General features: G+C 40.2%; 1 long non-coding RNA gene across 2 annotated transcripts; it reads left to right on the top strand.

Annotated features, from left to right (window-relative positions):
• Nucleotides 1-1219: 1219 nt before the first annotated feature.
• On the top strand, nucleotides 1220-11915 carry LOC122992360. 2 transcript variants are annotated; one of them, XR_006406030.1, is made up of 5 exons: nucleotides 1220-1523; nucleotides 1619-1910; nucleotides 2207-2349; nucleotides 5179-5299; nucleotides 11725-11915. It is a non-coding gene; the product is annotated as an uncharacterized LOC122992360 (long non-coding RNA). The 2 variants fall into 2 exon arrangements; XR_006406031.1 differs by lacking the exons at nucleotides 5179-5299; nucleotides 11725-11915 and having other exon boundaries at nucleotides 2207-2507.
• Nucleotides 11916-17779: the final 5864 nt, after the last annotated feature.

Genomic DNA, 17779 nt, shown 5'->3' with positions numbered 1-17779 from the left:
ACCTGGGAATGGAGATGAGCTGGTATAAAGAGGTGGTTTGGAGCATGGTAATTAGTGTGAGAAGCCTTTACCTGCTGCTCAACTACTCAGACAGCTGCTCCCACAATGCAGGGAGGAGGAACAATCACCTCTGGTTCTCCATTGGCCTCCTCAGGTTGGAACTGTTGGGACAGGCATCAAGCAAGAGAGGGTAAAAGAACCAGCTGAAGAACAGGGCCCATCTGGCTTGGCGGGAGTTGAGGTGCTTGGCAGTTTGGATGTACTCCAAGTTTTTGTGGTCGGTCCAGACCACAAACAGGTGCTCCGCCTCCTACAGCCAGTGCCCTCACTTCTCTATGGCCAACTTGACTGCCAGCAGCTCCCTGTTCCCTATGTTGTAATTTCTCTGAAGAGAGCTTACAGGAGAAGAATGCACAGGGATGAGCCCTCTGGTCGTGGGCTGACCATTGAGAGTCCCCATCCTCACATTAGAAGCTTCTACCTCGACTACAAACTCATAGCAGGTAACAGGGATGGTGTGAATGGGGGCAGACGTAAACCAGTGCTTAAGGTCCGGAAAGCCTTGTCAGCCTGTTTGGACCATTCAAAACAGACCTTGGAGGAGGTTAGGGAATTCAGGGGGGCAGTGATGGTGCTATAACCCCGGATGAATAGTCTGTAGAAGTTGGTGAAGCCAAGGAAATGTTGGACCTGCTTAGGGGACTCAAGAGTGGGCCAGTCGATGATAGGCTTGACTTCTAAGGGATCAATTTGGATGTTGCCAGGGGAGACCATGAACCCCAGAAAGGACACTGACGCTCCAATGTACTTATCCCTGGCTTTAGTTTCAGGTGCAGACAGAGTGTACAGATGGCCCTTGGGAGGAAAGGTACCAGGGAGGTCAACTGCGCAATTGTAGGGACAATGTGGTGGTAAGAAAGTGGCCCGGGCTTTGTTTAAAACTTCCTTAAGGTCAAGGTAGTCAGATGAAACTTTAGACAGGTTACTCAGTTTCAGGAACACTGGGAGAGGGTGGCAGAAGAGTTTAGGCAGAAAGCATGGCAATGTTGACTCCACCCTAGAATGGCCCCGTTGGCCCAGTCCACATGGGGGTTAGGTTCACAGAGCCACTGGTAACCCAGGATAAGTGGGAGTAGAGGTGACCTTGCGGCTCAGCTGTCCTGCTGAAAGAGCTGCGTGGTCACTCCTGCGTGCAGCTCTGGCCGCTCAGTCTGTAATCCTTTTTAGATTGGTCGTTTTCTTATTGTTTGCATGTATTTTATTTTTCTGATATAATTACTCCCCTTACTTAGTTAGTTATTGTCTTCTTTGATTTGTGTTAAGAATGAAAACAATCTGGGTTATTTGGGTGTTTCTGGGTGGCACCATGCGCACCTACATAGGCAGGTGACTGATCACACCTCTTCCTCTCTATCCTCCCTTGGATGATCCTGGTGTGTGGTGGCTGCAGCCTGGCGTGGCAGAGCAGTGTGGGCATTTTGGTGTGATTGCTTGCCGCCAAAGTGCTTCACTGTCATTCAAAGGTAATGCGCTCTGCCAGTGTATCCTCTCCCATTCAAGTGCGCAGTCGGTGCTGTGTGCACACTGGTAATGCTGGTGTTTCTGTGTGTGTGTGCAGCTGGCTGTTGGTGAGGAGGGACTGCTTGACCCACTCAGAGCCTGACATGGTCGCTTCTTGTTTCCCTTGCAAAGCAACGCTGCAGACCAACTTCTCCCTCCTATCGTCAGGAAGGCTGGGCTGGTGCCCGCTGAGGCTGTAGACGTGTGTGGCTGGGCACTGGCCACCACCCCCTAAATATGGCTGCTGCTTCAATATTGTCTCAGTTGTGGCCATTTCAGCTATTGGTTCACCACTTCTGCTTCATAGCTGATGCCTTGCGGCTCAGCTGTCCCTCTGACTGAGCTGCGTGGTAAGTCCTGCATGCAGCTCTGGCCGCTCAGTCTGTAATCCTTTTTAGATTGGTCGTTTTCTTATTGTTTGCGTGTATTTTATTTTTCTGACATAGTTACTCCCCTTACTTAGTTAGTTATTGTCTTCTTTGATTTGTGTTAAGAATGAAAACAATCTGGGTTATTTGGGTGTTTCATTATTCTGTAAATATTAATTTGGGGCCTATGTAATTGTGTCAGATTGTACTGTCACCACCAGGGCTTTTGTATTGTTGTTGTTTGCTGTATATTAATTTTCTTTTCTTTTACTTGACAGGTGCTGGGGACCCAGGCAGCAGTCCACTCCATCGGTAGTGGGTTTCCTTCGCACCCCCGATTTTGTTTGCTGGTTTGCTGTGTCAGGGGTGGTTTTTCTTTTGTTATGAATTCCCCTGCCTTGGTTTGATCCCTGCTGCCTTGGTAAGCTCCAGCCCTGTTTCCAACCCCTTTTTTGGTTCACCTTCCTGTGCCATTAATTCTTGGGTTACGCCCTGATGGCTGACATTTTTAGCGAATTACCTTTTGTTTGTTTCTTTTGCTCATATTTTGTTTGATAAATTATTTTTAATTGAACACGTCCCCTGCCCAAGTGGAATTTATTATTGAACCTGTGTCTTGCTTATTTGCTTGTAGCTAACTCTCAATTTAATAATTTCCGGGGGTGAAATTCCCTCGGTGGCGTTGTTGAGGCAACTTATGGCACCACTCTGCCACACTAAGACAATAATTCTTTTCATTGAGTCATTATGTTCTTATTTGCTAAATTTTGGCCCTGTAATCAGTGTGCTAGTAGTCATTTTGGAAATTATTGCACTTTTAATAGGATTTGAAGATGTATAGTAGGTGTGATGTCTGCTGTGTTGGCATTGATTGACAGCTGTGATTGACAGTTGGCTCACCTGCTGCTCCCCCTGGCTCCGAGACTCACACTGAGTCGGTCTATTGTTGGAATATTTTGGTAAAATTAATGTTATTTGATAAGGATACCTACTGTGTTTGCATAATTTAGCTAGACTATCTAATGATAGCCCAAGCGTGTGTTGCTCTGTGTTTCCAACATAGCAGGGTGTGTTTCCAGACCATGAAAGGCAACACCCCACACTACTTATTTGGGAGGTCCTGGCTCCAAACAGAAAAGATTGCGCCGACCATAAGCTGGAACTCTGGCCTTCAAACCAGCTCCAATGCAAAACAATAGATGACGCCACACCCTGCTATGTCCGTCTTTATATGAAGTCTGTGGTTAGGATAGAAAGGATTGGGTAGGATTGGACAGATCATATGAACGACAGAATAAGAAATTTCATGCAACAGACATTCATGTAGACATTAGAAATACGACACTTCTCACTCAGGAATACACTTATGTCTGAAGTGTCTGATTATTGTGTTTTACAATGAATAATTAGATGGATTTGTGTAAGAGTGTCCTCACCTTAGTATATATTTGGCTGTGGATGGCCAACGGTAACCTTTATTGGAGTATTGGGATTTCACAATAATTTGTCAGCCTCAAACTCAACAAAGTCTGATGGGGAAAGAAACATTTTACTTTTTTTTTTTAAACATTTTTTGTCATTTGGTAAATGCATTTATGAAAAGCGACTTACAAGTCGGCCAAGAATTATGAGCAGCCAGGTGAACAGGCACAGTCTGTGTATATGTATTACAGTGCTGCTTGAAAGTTTGTGAACCCTTTAGAATTTGCTCTATTTCTGGATAAATATGACCTAAAATGTGATCAGATTTCCATTCAAGTCCTTAAACTAGATAAAGAGACATCAGTTAAACAAATGAGACATAAATCTTATTTATTGAGGAAAATGATCCAAGTTACGTATTTGTGCGTGGCAAAAGTATGTGAACCTCTAGGATTATCAAGTCATTTGAAGGGGAAATTAGAGTCAGGTGTTGACAATTAAGTGAGAGTCTGGGAGGCCCTGCCTTATTTAAGAAGAGAAATCTGGGTCCTCACTATCAAAGTCTGAGCTTCACAACACAGGTTTGTGGAAGTGTATCATGGCTCAAACAAAGGATATTTCCGAGGACCTTAGAAGAAAAGTTGTTGATGCCCACCAAGCTGGAAAAGGTTACAAAACCATTTCTAAAGAGTTTGGACTCCACCAGTCGATTGTCAGGCAGATTGTGTATAAATGGAAGACATCCAACACCATTGTTACCCTCCACAGGAGTGGTCGGACATCAAAAATCACACCAAGAGGAGACATGTAATACTCCAGGAGGCCACAAGGGACCCCTGGGTAACATCTAGGAAACTAAAGGCCTCTCTTACAGTGGCTACAGTCAATTTTCATGAGTCCACCATCAGGAGAACATTGAACATCAATGATGTGCATGGCAGAGTTGCAAAGAGAAACCCACTACTCTCCAAAAAGAGGGTGAATGGAAAAATGTTCTGTGGATAGATGAGAGCACAATTGATGAGCAAACACTGCATTCCAGCAAAAGAACCCTATCCCATCTCTGAAACACGGTGGTGGTAGTATCATGGTTTGGGCTGCTTTGCTGCCTCTGAACCAGGACAGCTTGCAATCATTTAAGGAGCTATGAGTTCTGAGTTGTACCAGCAGATTCTACAGGAAAATGTCAAGGTATCCGTCTGTGAACTGAAGCTCAACAGAAAGTGGGTCATGCTGCAAGACAACGCAAGTCGTTCGTAGAACACACAAGTCGTTCTACCAAAGAATGATTAGAGCAGGAGAAAGATAATGTTTTGGAATAGCTGAGTCAAAGTCCTGACCTTAATCCTATAGAAATGCTGTGGAAGGACCTGAAGCAGGCAGTTCATGCAAAGAAGCCCACCAACATCCCTGAGTTGAGACTGTTCTGTAAGGAGGAATGGGCTAAAGCTCCAAGCTGATGTGCAGGGCTGATAAACAGTTACCGGAAAGTTATTGCTGCAAAAGGGGGTCACACCTGTTACTGAAAGCGCTGATACTTTTGCCTCACACAAATAAGTATGATTGGATAATTTTCCTCAATAAATAAATGAAAAAGATTTTTTTTCTCATTTGTTTAATTGGATTTACTTTATCTAGTTTTAGGACTTGTGTAAATATCTGATCACGTTTTAGGTCATATTTATGCAGAAATACAGAAAATTCTAAAGGGTTCACAGACTTTCAAGCAGCACTGTATATGTGATTGTTTATACGTTTAGGTGTGAAAGTGTGTGTCTACATGTATAATGGATCTTCTCTCTCATACTCTGCATTTGTCACAATACAGGCATCATCTGAGTTCAGCACAGCTCCTTGAGAAGCCATAACACCCACATGTGATCCAGTGGGAGTGTACCAGCAGCCTTCTTGTAGAATGGAACATGAAGAAAGTGCTGTCAAAACAACAGGTGCTCACATCCACATCACTAACTCCTCAACTCTGTTTCCAACCAGCATGCAGTCTACTCTAGATAATACAGGCCAGTAACATATCAGGTTATATGAGGGCTGTGAAGATCATTGCACATGTAGATATAGTGAGCAGGGTAGCAAGACACTGAACCCCAACTGCTCCTGATGGTTAGGCCAGCTCCTTGCATCAATGTGTGAGTAAATGAGAGGCACATTGTAAAGCACTCTATAGTGCAGTCCATCAATAACTGCGTGAGCTTTTAGCTTTTGGAAGGTTATATTTTCTCTGCCTATAAGTAGTAGTTTAGATCAATGATTATACATCATATGACAGTCACTGGGTAACTTGAAAACATTTGTAGTCACTTTAAGAATATTTATTTGAGTGCATGTCTGTGGTACAGAGCCCTGGTTCCTGTGTCTACATGTGTTACCATCCGGCTGTGTTGACACACCAACAGCCAATCGGAGATTAACATTCCACTCCAAGGTCAGAGTTCACAGTGCTAATTGCCCGCAGTGTTTCAGACAGACTTTGCTTTTTTTTAAAGAGGGATTTGATCCCTTTGAGCCTTAGCTTCAAAGAGGAGGAAACACCCAGTGAAGCCTTTAACAAATACAGGACAAAAACAGAAGAGGACTGGTTGATTTCAGCTTTGCAGTGTGTCAGTCAGCCAGAGCCACGGGTCAATCTCAAGTCCCGAGTCAAGTTAAACAAGTCAGGTTCGAGTCATCAACAAGAATTAAGCTCTCTCTCCATATCTAATGCTATTAATTTAATTTGATGGAGTAATATCCATAATAGTATATTTATAATAATTACAAGAATCAGATTTGGCTTGATGATGGTCAAAGGCCAACAAAACAAACAAAACAGATCTAACAAGGATCAGCACTGTTGCCATCTTGCCTCCTTATACACCTCAGCCAGTGACCTGCAGGTATCATTGCGGTCTGGTACACACCTATTTGCATACACTCTCACTCAGGCACACATCTATCACACATCATGTCTTTACATTTTCACTGTTGGAGAGAACACATGAACAACAAAATACAACCACGGTTGTAACAGGGACACCTCTCTGACAGCTCCAACCATATGGTCATGTGGTGCATTATAGAGCCCTTTATAAGCTGTGCAACTGATTCAAAGTGTTAGGCTGTATTCAGACCAAATCAGGCAGTGCAGTGAAAACGCCACTCCTCCCATTCATTTGAATGGGGGCAGTGCGTTTTGGCTGCAGGCGTTTTGGCCACAGCAGCCCTGCACTGGACTACTGGACACTGAAGCTATTTTTCACTACATTATACTGCATATTGCTGGATAGTTCAATGTATAAAATTTCTTTATATTCTATATGTTGATGATATATTTTGTATGTGATACCTAAATCTGCATTGTAACTGTAAAAACTTCAATGTAGTTACCACGTCATGTCTTGTGCTTCAAGACTCTGCTGACTGTGTATTAAACCAAAACAATGGGACCCATGGAAAAACATTTTCATGTTCTTATCCTTAAACTTTTTTCTGTGACGTTCCTGTGAGTGTTCCAAGTCAGATTCAACAAATTCTCGTAACAGGCGGAACTTGACATAAATCGCTGATTTCAGCCTGATGAATGTCATCCTATCATGAGGAGGTGCGCGTTTGTCTGATCATTAGCATAATCAATGCCCAACACAAAAATGTTACCAAAGAATAAAACAAGAATTTCACTCTGCAAATCTTCTGTCAGAAATCAGCAGACAAAACATAATAAGTTCAGGAGTGTGAGTAATAGAGGACCTGAGACAAATGACAGAAATAAAGAGGCTTTGACATGAAGTTAGATGCAAAAAAAAGTCTTTCTAAAGCAAAGCAAAGTGCTCCATGACTCATAGGAGAGGCAATCATGTGACAGTCACAGAAATGTTAGAGAAGAAGATATTATAGCCTACACTGTGTGATGTTACACTGTTAGCTGCAACACAACATGATACTGGACTGAGAGCTGCAGAGAAACAACAAGGCAGCTGTTTACAATAGGGGGCATTGACAAAGAGACAAAGGCATTTTGTAAATTATTAGAGAAAGTGTATATAGTTAGAACAGTAAAATTATGTTAAATGTTTTATACCAAAACATCATAATGAATAAATCCATGAATAGAGCTATTAGGGGCCCTTCTTGATTGGGGGCACCAGGCACTTGGCTACTTTGCCTAATGTTAAAGTCAGCCCCTGTAATCAGAGTCAGAGTGCACCAGACACTGTAGGTGGTGGTTTCCAATGTAGCCTACTGAAGTTACATTACACCTGTAATCTCCCTTCCATGGTAAAGCAGAATGTTCTCACCTATAACTGCATTTCTGTGAGAAACTGAGTGGTCAGCAAAATTAAGAGAGACGCATTTTCCTGCATTCTCGGGAGGCCCTGGGTAGCTCTGAAAATGCTGCACCCTTAACAGTATTTGGATCCAATGGGTCAACCTGCTGGCTGTGTCGATCTATTGCGCATTCGGGATCCTCAGACCTCTTTGCACATGTACATTTAAGTGTCCAAAACATATTCAACCTCCACTGCTTCATCAGCCTTCATCAGAGCAATAACAGATGTAAAAAATAGTGCAGTGAAGTTGGATTGTAATGTTCTGTGACGGTGCTGACAACTAATTAAAGACTAACAGGTTTCACCTGATCTGAACTGTTGCTGCTGACAGAGACTCTGTGAGCTGATTGTTCTCAGCTGGCCTTGATTGCGGAGGTGGCAAACTGGTAAAGGAGAGCCGAGAGAGTAGGAGGGTGTTCTGGGGAGCAGAGCTTGATAGATGTTGCGAGTAGTTTGCCCAGCCAAGCCACTGGTATTGCACTCACGTTAGGGGGTGGGTGCCATTCGTAGTTGTCTAGGGCTGCCGGCAGCGAAGACAGCTAGAACAGGGGGAGATGTTCCTGTGGTAGGGCTGAGGATAGTTAGGGACCGAGGAACACTAGGAGTGCCCTGCTGCTTCCCAGCTCTGCATGGGAGCGTTTAACACACTGGGCCATGTTGGACCAGTGCCACAAGCCTAGACCCCGGGGGAGGGTCTCGTTTCACCAGACAGTTATGTGGTCAATAAGTGTTTTTGTGTTTAGTCTTGTCTATTATTATCTTTGTCTATTCCTGTGGTTATTTGTGTGACTTTTTATAGATCTTAAAGGCAGCAGCAGTAATATATTGGTGGGAATCAGTGCAAACTGGGGGAAAGACAGCTGATAGGTATGGGGGCATACATGACTGTCTCGGATAGTTTAATGCGCACATCCCATAGTAGTGTGAAATCAAGTGTGCCTATTTAGGGTGGAATCGTGTGGTTTTTACAGCGCTAAGCTTAGTGTGTTTTCTTAAATGCTTTTTACAACCGGACCGCTGTGTGTAGTCTGTCTATCTTTTGTGTGGATTACATTAATAAATTACTCTTCTTGGCTTTTATTGCACTCACAGTAACATAACGAGTTTAGTCGTCATCAACTCTCCACCACTGTCTGTCTCTTCTGCTGCACTGCACACGTGGAGGGTCAGCCCCACCAGCGCTGAGAAAGAGCAGAGAAGCAGCGAGACGGCGACCACAAATGACAGCAGAGCGCAGTAGAGACTGTCTTTATTTATGTTATTTACCAAATGTATTTGCACTTGTTTAATTTCAGCTCAGTGTGAGAGTCGTTGCTGCTTTTTGCTGTCATTTATGGTCAAGTTACTCTCCTCTGCTCTCTATGGTTCACCACCGGCGGGGCTGAGCCCTCGGTGTGCGTGCAGCACACACAGGAGAGACAGTGAAGCAGGTGAAGTACTTGAGTTGACGACAACTACACTTATTATGTTACTGTAAGTGCAATTAAAGCTTCGGGAGTAAAAAGCCAAGAAGAGTAATTTAATTTAATCCGCACAAAGGATGGACAGACCATGGGGGGAGGAAGGGGTTCACAGACCAACTATTTACTTATTGAATTAAAATGTGCTGTATCCGGATAGGTATCATGATCAGGATATGAAATTACCTATATTGGGATATGAGATTTTGGTCATATCGCCCAGACCTACATTTGGTAGTACTAAAACACCCTTGATGGAGTCGGATATTCAGTTTTTACAGGTAAGTACATTTTGTTTTAATGCTTTTTTTTTAAGCATATTTTTTGTTGAAGCATAAGCATTATCACAGTTAACCATAGACTGTAAATGCACCGTGCTAACCAAGCTAGCAGCTAGCGTTAGGGTCAACGCCGCCCTCCCATGCAAATATGGCCACTTCCAACTCCAAAAAAACCAAGATGGCAACAGTCAAAATGCAAACTCGAGGCTTCAAAACCAGAGTCCACAAGCCAATGCTTAATGTCATGGTGACAACGTCCATTATTTTTTACAGTCTATGGTCTGAAATTACTCATTAACTAAATTGAGATTTTGGACATTCACTCAACTTTCCTGAAGGGGTTAGGTGAGCTCATACTTTGGCTACTAAAAGTCATTGTAAGCAGTCATTTGCAATACTTACAATCTCATACACTAAAATGAGATTTGCAACACTAACATGAAGTAGTCTGGTTTATTGTATAAGTATTACATAATGTTATCCAATTTATGATACTTGTAATATACAATGTCTCAGATTTTTGTGCTATGCCACTGTTTGTATGCATTATAATGTATTAGATATGTATAATACATTACATGAGAAGCATAATCCAAGTTGCCAACAGGCAAAACTCGTTATTGTCACATCAGTTTAGAGGTAATGATTACAGATATTGTTAACTACCATAACCACAACAATGTAGAGCAATAAAACAACCCGTGTCAGTGAAAGATGTGGCTACATCAGCTGCTGCAACAAACTCTGTGTTCATATTAAATGACATGTACAGCATGTGAGATGAGCCTCAATCTGTCCTTCAATGCACATAAAGAATTTCAATGAAAATAAGTTCCATCCTGTCTGTTTTGTTGACTTTATCTGTCCAGAGGTATGTCCACCAGAAATATGTAGCAAATGTGAATCTCTCAATGTTTTGGATACAGAAGGCTTCACTTAGCCTAAACCTGCTGTGCCTGTTGAAGAGTTGACAGGGGCTGGTGGTGCTGAGGTGTCAGCCTCCTCCTCCTGGAGCCCTCTGACGGCTGCAACACTCACAAGCTGCAGGGCACAAACACACTCACACACACACACAGAGCATCCCTACATGGATTCAACTGTGATTGTGGACCTTTCCCACTAAAACTACCCAAATTCTACATATCTGACAGTTATTTTATGGCAGTGTTACTGTGTTTGTTTAAGTAAAAAATTAAAAAAAACTTCATATACATTTTGTAAGTTACATTTTTTAAGTCTACACCTCATTAATGACCCATCCAAAACACATTTTTTTTCTGTATTAATATATCAATATCTCTTCTCCTGCAAAACAAATGCTTAGTTTATATTATCTTTTATTCATTTTTACTTCATTGTGAACCCGTAGACATACATAAAAATTCCAGCCAACATTTCTATCTCTGAATTTTGAGCAACCTCTTCATGTCACACCCATCATACAAATCTTTTACACCCCTGGACAAAAATCAAACCCCTGGTTTGGCGTAATACATTGTGTCCAGGTGGCTGAGTATATGGCTCGCTACAATTACTGAACTTAAATTCTGGTCTGGATCATATTTGTAACATTATCAGCCTCTAACTTGGACTATTGACAGCTGACAGACATCTCAACTTCAATCAGCACTTTAAAAGTCTGTTCGGCCTTGCAGTTTACACAGAAGAAATATTTGCAGAGTCAAACCAATGCTCCCCAACATGGTTGAGCAAATCATCCATGCCTTCATTTTCTGTCAGCATTACTACTGCAATTTATTATTTACTTGCCTCAGTGGTGCAACGATTATCCTCCTCCAGTCCTGGCTGAATTACATCACTTCCTCTTTTACTTGTACAGTTTTTGAGTGTAATATTTATGTGCTTTTTCTTCTCCATTTTTGTGTCCTGACAGGAGTTGGATTGGGCAATTAGCTTAAACAAACTCTTAACAAACTACCATGCCCAAAACTCTTTGTGGTGAAGTAACAGTGCAACAGTATTGCTTGCTGACATGTTTTTAATAGTTTTGGGGCAACTACGGAGGTCTACAGCACAAACTATATTATTAACTATATTACTTCACCTGGAAATCCAGAGTCACCCCCTCAGATAGTCCGAAGGCTTATGTGGAAGCTCATGTGTCCTGATAATGGTTGTAATGTCTAAACTGAAGACATCCTGAAAATGCACTCAGGTCAGCCTTTAAGTGAAGCTCTGGCTTGAATCTGACTGTATGACTGCAGTGTTGATGTCCACCGCCAAGTGAATGGGCCTCTGTAGAAGTCCAGTCATCCTAACTATGCCCATTGTCTCCTTTGATTGACAGGAAGGCTGCTGATAAAGGACTGAGGGCCAGAGTAACCTACGCTGCTGCCCTCCCACTGCAGCTATATTACTTTACCACAGATTTAGTTTGTTCAACAAGCCACCTGCATGGGAGACATTATAAAGACTTACCACACATCCTCACAAATAAAATGTACACATACCTTTCAATTTCATTGATCTGTGATTTTTATGTGTTACCCACTTTCTTTGAATCTGCTCTGTATTCTATACTTAAGTGGTTTCTCACATTACCCAGAATGAAGGTACTGGTTCAATCCCAGGCTCCTTCTGTCCGCATGTCAAAGTGTTCTTGAGCATGATACTAAACTCAAGATTGCTCCTGATGACGAGGCCAGGGTCTTGCACGTCAGCATCATCACCATCAGGGTGTGTGAATGGGTATGAGAGTCAAATTGGAAAGCATTGTGTAAGTAAAATCCATTTACCATCAACCCATAAGTGTGCAGCAGTGTCCTACTTCCCATCGTCATCTCCCCAGAAAAGCAACGGCTTTATCACATTCATTCCCCAGATGAGATGATTCACTCCCATACTGACTACTTCAATTGTTGTTACGCAGTGTGTGGGTGTGAAATCACATACTAACATACTGCCTACTACATACTCAATGAGTGGATACTGCATACTGCGTACTAAATGAACAATTAAATATGCCATTACTAGCAGACTGTTCACACTAAAGTATACAGCCAGATATCCCAGAATGCATTTAGCACTAATCGGCAACAATAGCAGAGATTTAAAGCAGGCTGAAAGCTGTTGTAATTTTCGCTGTAGCAATGTTAATATCACTTTATTAAGTTTTAATATTTTTCAGGCAAGAAAGTAAGCATGTAGATTAACAATGTATGGTCAGTTTATCCAAATAACGTTGTTTGTAGTAAAGCAGTGATAAATTCGCCTGACAAATCCTGAGCTCCGAACTGTCTAAAAATATTATTTCAGAAGCTAAAAGTTTAATTCTCTTTCCCCTGGCGAGTTTCCTCTGTCTTGTCAAGTTGATATCTACTATTCTTTGTTTTGCTGCTTAAACAATTTAAAAAGCAGTATAGCCTACAGGGACCGGTAGAGATGGAGTGTAATCCACAGTAAGTGACTGCGTTGTGTTCCAGTCAGGCTCCACTATCTTTAAGCGCAGGGTCTATTTTTGCCGGATCGGTACAGACATGACAGAAAAAAATGAATTAATGCAGCAACGCAAATGGGTCTATAGGTTGCCAGCCACCTGGAGGTGGGGGTGCTGCACCTTGCTGTGGGGGTGCTGCAGCACCTCCAGCCCCCTGACTTCCCACAGCTATGGTCATGTTGGTGTGCTGAGGACTTGGCAAGTTCAACTCAGGAGTACAAACTTCCAAATACCGGAGGATGCTTAATAAAATGAAACAAAATTTAATATAGACTGATGTGTTCATTTTATTATATTTATATTTATTGAAATGTTGTGATATCTGTGAATACAGAGCACTGTTGTTCTGTCCAGTAGAAACATGAAGTTTCACTTTACATTCAGACAAACTAATGTAGCAGCTACAATTGTAGGATTTCATCTGTGAGACCAACATTTATCTTCCAAAAGGAATTAGAGCCCAGAGCCTGTTGTCTCTGTTGCCTTTAGTCCTGTGGTTTATGTCTGTATGTTGCAGGTCCTTGGATGGGTGGAGCAGACTGTCACTTGAGTACTAACTGGGAACACCTGGCCAGTGCCCCAGAATGTATTTAAGCTCGCCTGCCCTGATTCCAGTCCCTCTCTGATCCTTCCTCCACTTACCAGGCTGTGGTTGTTTTTCACTGACAACACGCACCTCATATTAGACAACACATTCATACACTTTCAAACACCACTGATACTGACTTCCACATCCCATTGCAATTATTGTTATTTACTTTAATAAATTTCAGTGTGTTATCGCTGAGTTTGGGTGTGCATCTCCCTCCTTTGTTGTGGCCTGTGAGCCGGTCATAACATGTATTATATTATATTATATTATATTATATTATATTATATTATATTATATTATATTATATTATATTATATTATATTATATTATATTATATTATTTATCAAAATGCTGGTGAGACATTAGAGCCAGCAGTAAATCACCAAAGAGCTGCACAGATCAGTTCATTGGATCATGTTCTACCTGGGATGTCGACGGACGTTGACCATCCGATCATCTCAGGAGTCAGGCTGCTAGCAGCTGAGATGACCGGCTGGTCCCAGCCAGTGGCTCCTCACATCTCCAAAAACGCTGCAGCAGATTTACAACCAGGCATTATTTGGATAAATTGACCACATATTGGGAATCTAATACTTTCTCGCCTGAAAAAATATTAAAACTTAATAAAGTGAGTGTAACAGTCCTACAGCAAAAATTACAACATTTTTAATGAGATTTTCTTACTTATGGAACAGAACCTATAAAGTTTTGACATCACTGGTTTATGTGAATATAGCTAGCTAGTCATCTACTAGTCGCTCCAGAATTTTTTTATTATTATCATTGTGGCCAAAAATGCTTGATTTTGCAGTGGCTTTTCTCAAAATTTACAATACAATTTGTAATGTTTTATGTGCTCTTTTTGTGGCAAAGTTGCAGAAATTAGAAAAAATCTCAAGCAAAGGAAAATATTATTTTATGCCATTATTTTATTTTTTACTACTGATGGAGAGTCATATTTAATCACTTTCTTGGATAAAAATGTACTGCATATCACATAAACAACTATATTTCAGTGCTAATTTTTAATGTATTTTCTAAACATGAGAACTATGGGCTCAAAGTTATATAAAAAAGAAAATACTGTACTTGAGTTACATTTAAAAGCCTTTATTAAATAAACTTTCAGCTCAACATTAGCACCAAATAAAATCAGTCAATAATGCCATTAAAATAAATGCATTAACATAAAAATATAGTTTCATTTCATTTTTGAAGTAGATTATGTCCATCTTTGCTGTCTGAGCAACACATCAACTTGTATGGGAGGGCAGGGACAAAAGTATTGGGGACATGCTGTGAAGTCTACATGAGATACACCACACCATTTAGTCCGCAGCCAAAAATCAGCCCAATCCAATCAGTTGTGCCAGAGTTACAGTGGAAAAACTGATTTTTCATTTTGCTTTGCTTCGACTTTCCTTGCTGTTAATGAAAAAGAGAGGAACAGGCATGATTTGGAAATGGAGTAATGATTTGTGACAGTTTAAACATCTCAAATTCCAACCCAATGTTATTCATAAGAGAAAATGGTGATTATGCAGTTATGAGTTTGTTGCATTGGACCGGTTTCATACAATTGCAACATTTAACATGATAAACTGACTTAAGAGTAACATGGTCATTTGCTTGGAGGACTAACTGAAGCATTAGTAAGCATTATATAGTCAGGGATGATTGTGCATTGACTAACCTGGTTTTAGGGGTAATGGTAGAGTACTATGTAGTTGTTATAGCAGGGCATCTTGACTTAGTCGATGACCCAGTAGCTTATTTGTGCGTGTGTGTGTGTGTGTGTGTGTGTGTGCGTGTGTATGCATAATTTACACAAAGAATCCCACTAATCAAGCACATATTTCTGTTGTTTTAAGTTTTTTTTTAAATTTCAGATTTATGTTTTTTAGGATTTCTGATTTATACTGAGTAAAATAAAAACATTTTTTAAAGGTCAACTAATTTAAATGTTAGGCCACCTAAAGAAGGTTTAGCTTAAAAGGCCTAAAGCCTGAAACTATCAAATAAATAAAAAATATTTGAATTTCATCAATCATTCTCACATTCAAATGTGATAAATTATGGTTTATTCTTTATTCACCTTTATTTGTATCTAAATCCAAAATGTAGTTAGCAGTTAGCAAACACACAGTAAGCCCTGTGCTTTGTCCCAGCTTTACATATCTGTGTGCAAAGTCCGTTGTTTACTGTCTTTTCTGTAAAACTGCTCCATATGGACGAGTAAAATGTTCAGTTTGAACAACTCCTGTTCTACTCATTATTTGAAGCTTTCTCTGCACAACAAATTATCATCCAAAACAACAAATAGTCTGAATATTTTGCTCCATACTGGTTGTGCCGTTATGTTATCAGTTTGTGTACATCTAAATAACTGTAACTATTGAATGTTATCTAGTTAGGCTATCTATTACACCAACACTGGCTTTAGCTCATTAAGTCAGTTTCACATACATAAAGCAAACTTTTCCATTTATGCTATATTAATATTAAGCTCTTTTGGTAAACTTCTCATATATCAATAGATATGTATAGGCGAGAGTCTTTAAAGGTTGTAAATATAATCAAAAACAGTGTGATCAACTAGTCTATCGATTGTCAGCTTTTCAAGTTCAATTCACCTGATGACAGTTAAATTGTCTGTCTGTCTTCAAAAAGAAATGATGACTCACACGTTGTGAATAAAAGGAGAATAGTGCATGTGTTTGTGTCTGTGAGAGGGGAAGAGAGGCTGTTTGTTGAATCAATGAGCTATAGGCTATATTTGTTTATGAATCATTCAATAAGTATTGCTATATTGACAGTTATCACCATGTGATACATTGACAGAGTAAATCAATACATTCAAGATTTAAATAATACTGCTACATTGATAGCCTTTAATTATTGAATCAGTATGTATCATTATATTGGCAGAGTCAATCACTTTACATGATATGTTGACAGATATATATCGCTACATTTAAAGAATTCATAGGATACCATAACATTACTGCATTGGCAGAATTATTTAATATATAGCCTGTCATTGACAAAAATCACATTAAACTGCAACATGTATGTGCAGTGACAGCCAATTGTTCTGTGGTCTTTTCTCCTGACAGTGGAGGTATGGTCTTGTGCATTTTGTTTTATTTTTGCAGCATTTCCTGTCCTGACAGTGAATTCACTGTCAGCCTGCACTGGAAGCGTCCCTACAGAGGAGGCCTGCATGCAGACTGTCTTGGCACTATAAGAACATGAGTTGATTTTATATCTTTTCACAGAAATATGATAGAATCCCTTTTTTTCAGAGCTCACGGTAGTAGCAGAAGATGCCCAAGAGGAATTTTGGCCCAAACCACTAGGGGATGTCTTGCCCCAGATATGAATATTTTTTTAAGGTTTTAAAACCATAAAAATCACAGTTTGATATGTTGTTCCAAACTAACAAATAGTTCTCTACATAACTTTCCTGAACAGATCACCAAAAGCTTTTTTTATGTCTGTCCCTGTCAAAACACACACATTAAGTTATCTCCAAAACTGTTTGTGTGCATAATTCCAAATCAAAGGCCTGTGACATGCACGTACACGTAAGGCAGCCCTCAGGACGATGAACTTTACTGACGTTTGATGGTACAGGCTTACAGAGTTACAAGCATCTTCCCTATACATGTAGCTACAGTACCATGTTCTGTGCTTGCTCTCCTTCCTGTGTGCTCTGGCCTTTGAGTGTATGACACTCGAAATTCAAATCCAGTTCAATGAATGAAATATCTGTGCTTAAGCATTTGAATGGTCTGGCTTTTTTTCCTCTTCTCTTCTGTTTTTTTGTTTGTTTTTTGTTTGTTTGTTTGTTTGTTTGTTTGTTTGTTTGTTTGTTTGTTTGTTTGTTTGTCTTTCTTGGCCTCCTTATTGAATTGTTGGGCTACTTTTAAAGATAATTTTAGTTACTTGTTAATTTAGTGTAATTATTGTTAATGGCTTTCAAGACTATGTGATATAAATAGGTTCCAAATGTGTTTAAGTCTACTAAATGTTGCTGGTAATTGTTTAATAAAGGATAAGCAGATAATACAGGATGTATTTTAAAAATAGAGCAATTTATTTAAAATATCAAATGGCTTTTTATTAGGGAGAGATATACTACAAAATATTAGGCTATAATAAGTTTGTGATAAAGATTATTATTCTTGTTATTATTATTATTATTATTATGTTGTTGTTGTTGTTACCCTTCTAAGTATACAGACTTAAATCAGTGTCTTCTGATATGTAATTAATTGTGTCTGCACATTTCCCTCCTCCTCGTCTTCAGAC

The sequence above is a fragment of the Thunnus albacares genome, chromosome 11 (genome assembly GCF_914725855.1).
Source record: "Thunnus albacares chromosome 11, fThuAlb1.1, whole genome shotgun sequence".
NCBI lineage: Eukaryota > Metazoa > Chordata > Actinopteri > Scombriformes > Scombridae > Thunnus > Thunnus albacares.
Note: the sequence above shows the minus strand (reverse complement) of the source record. Positions and strands in the feature narration are given on the sequence as shown.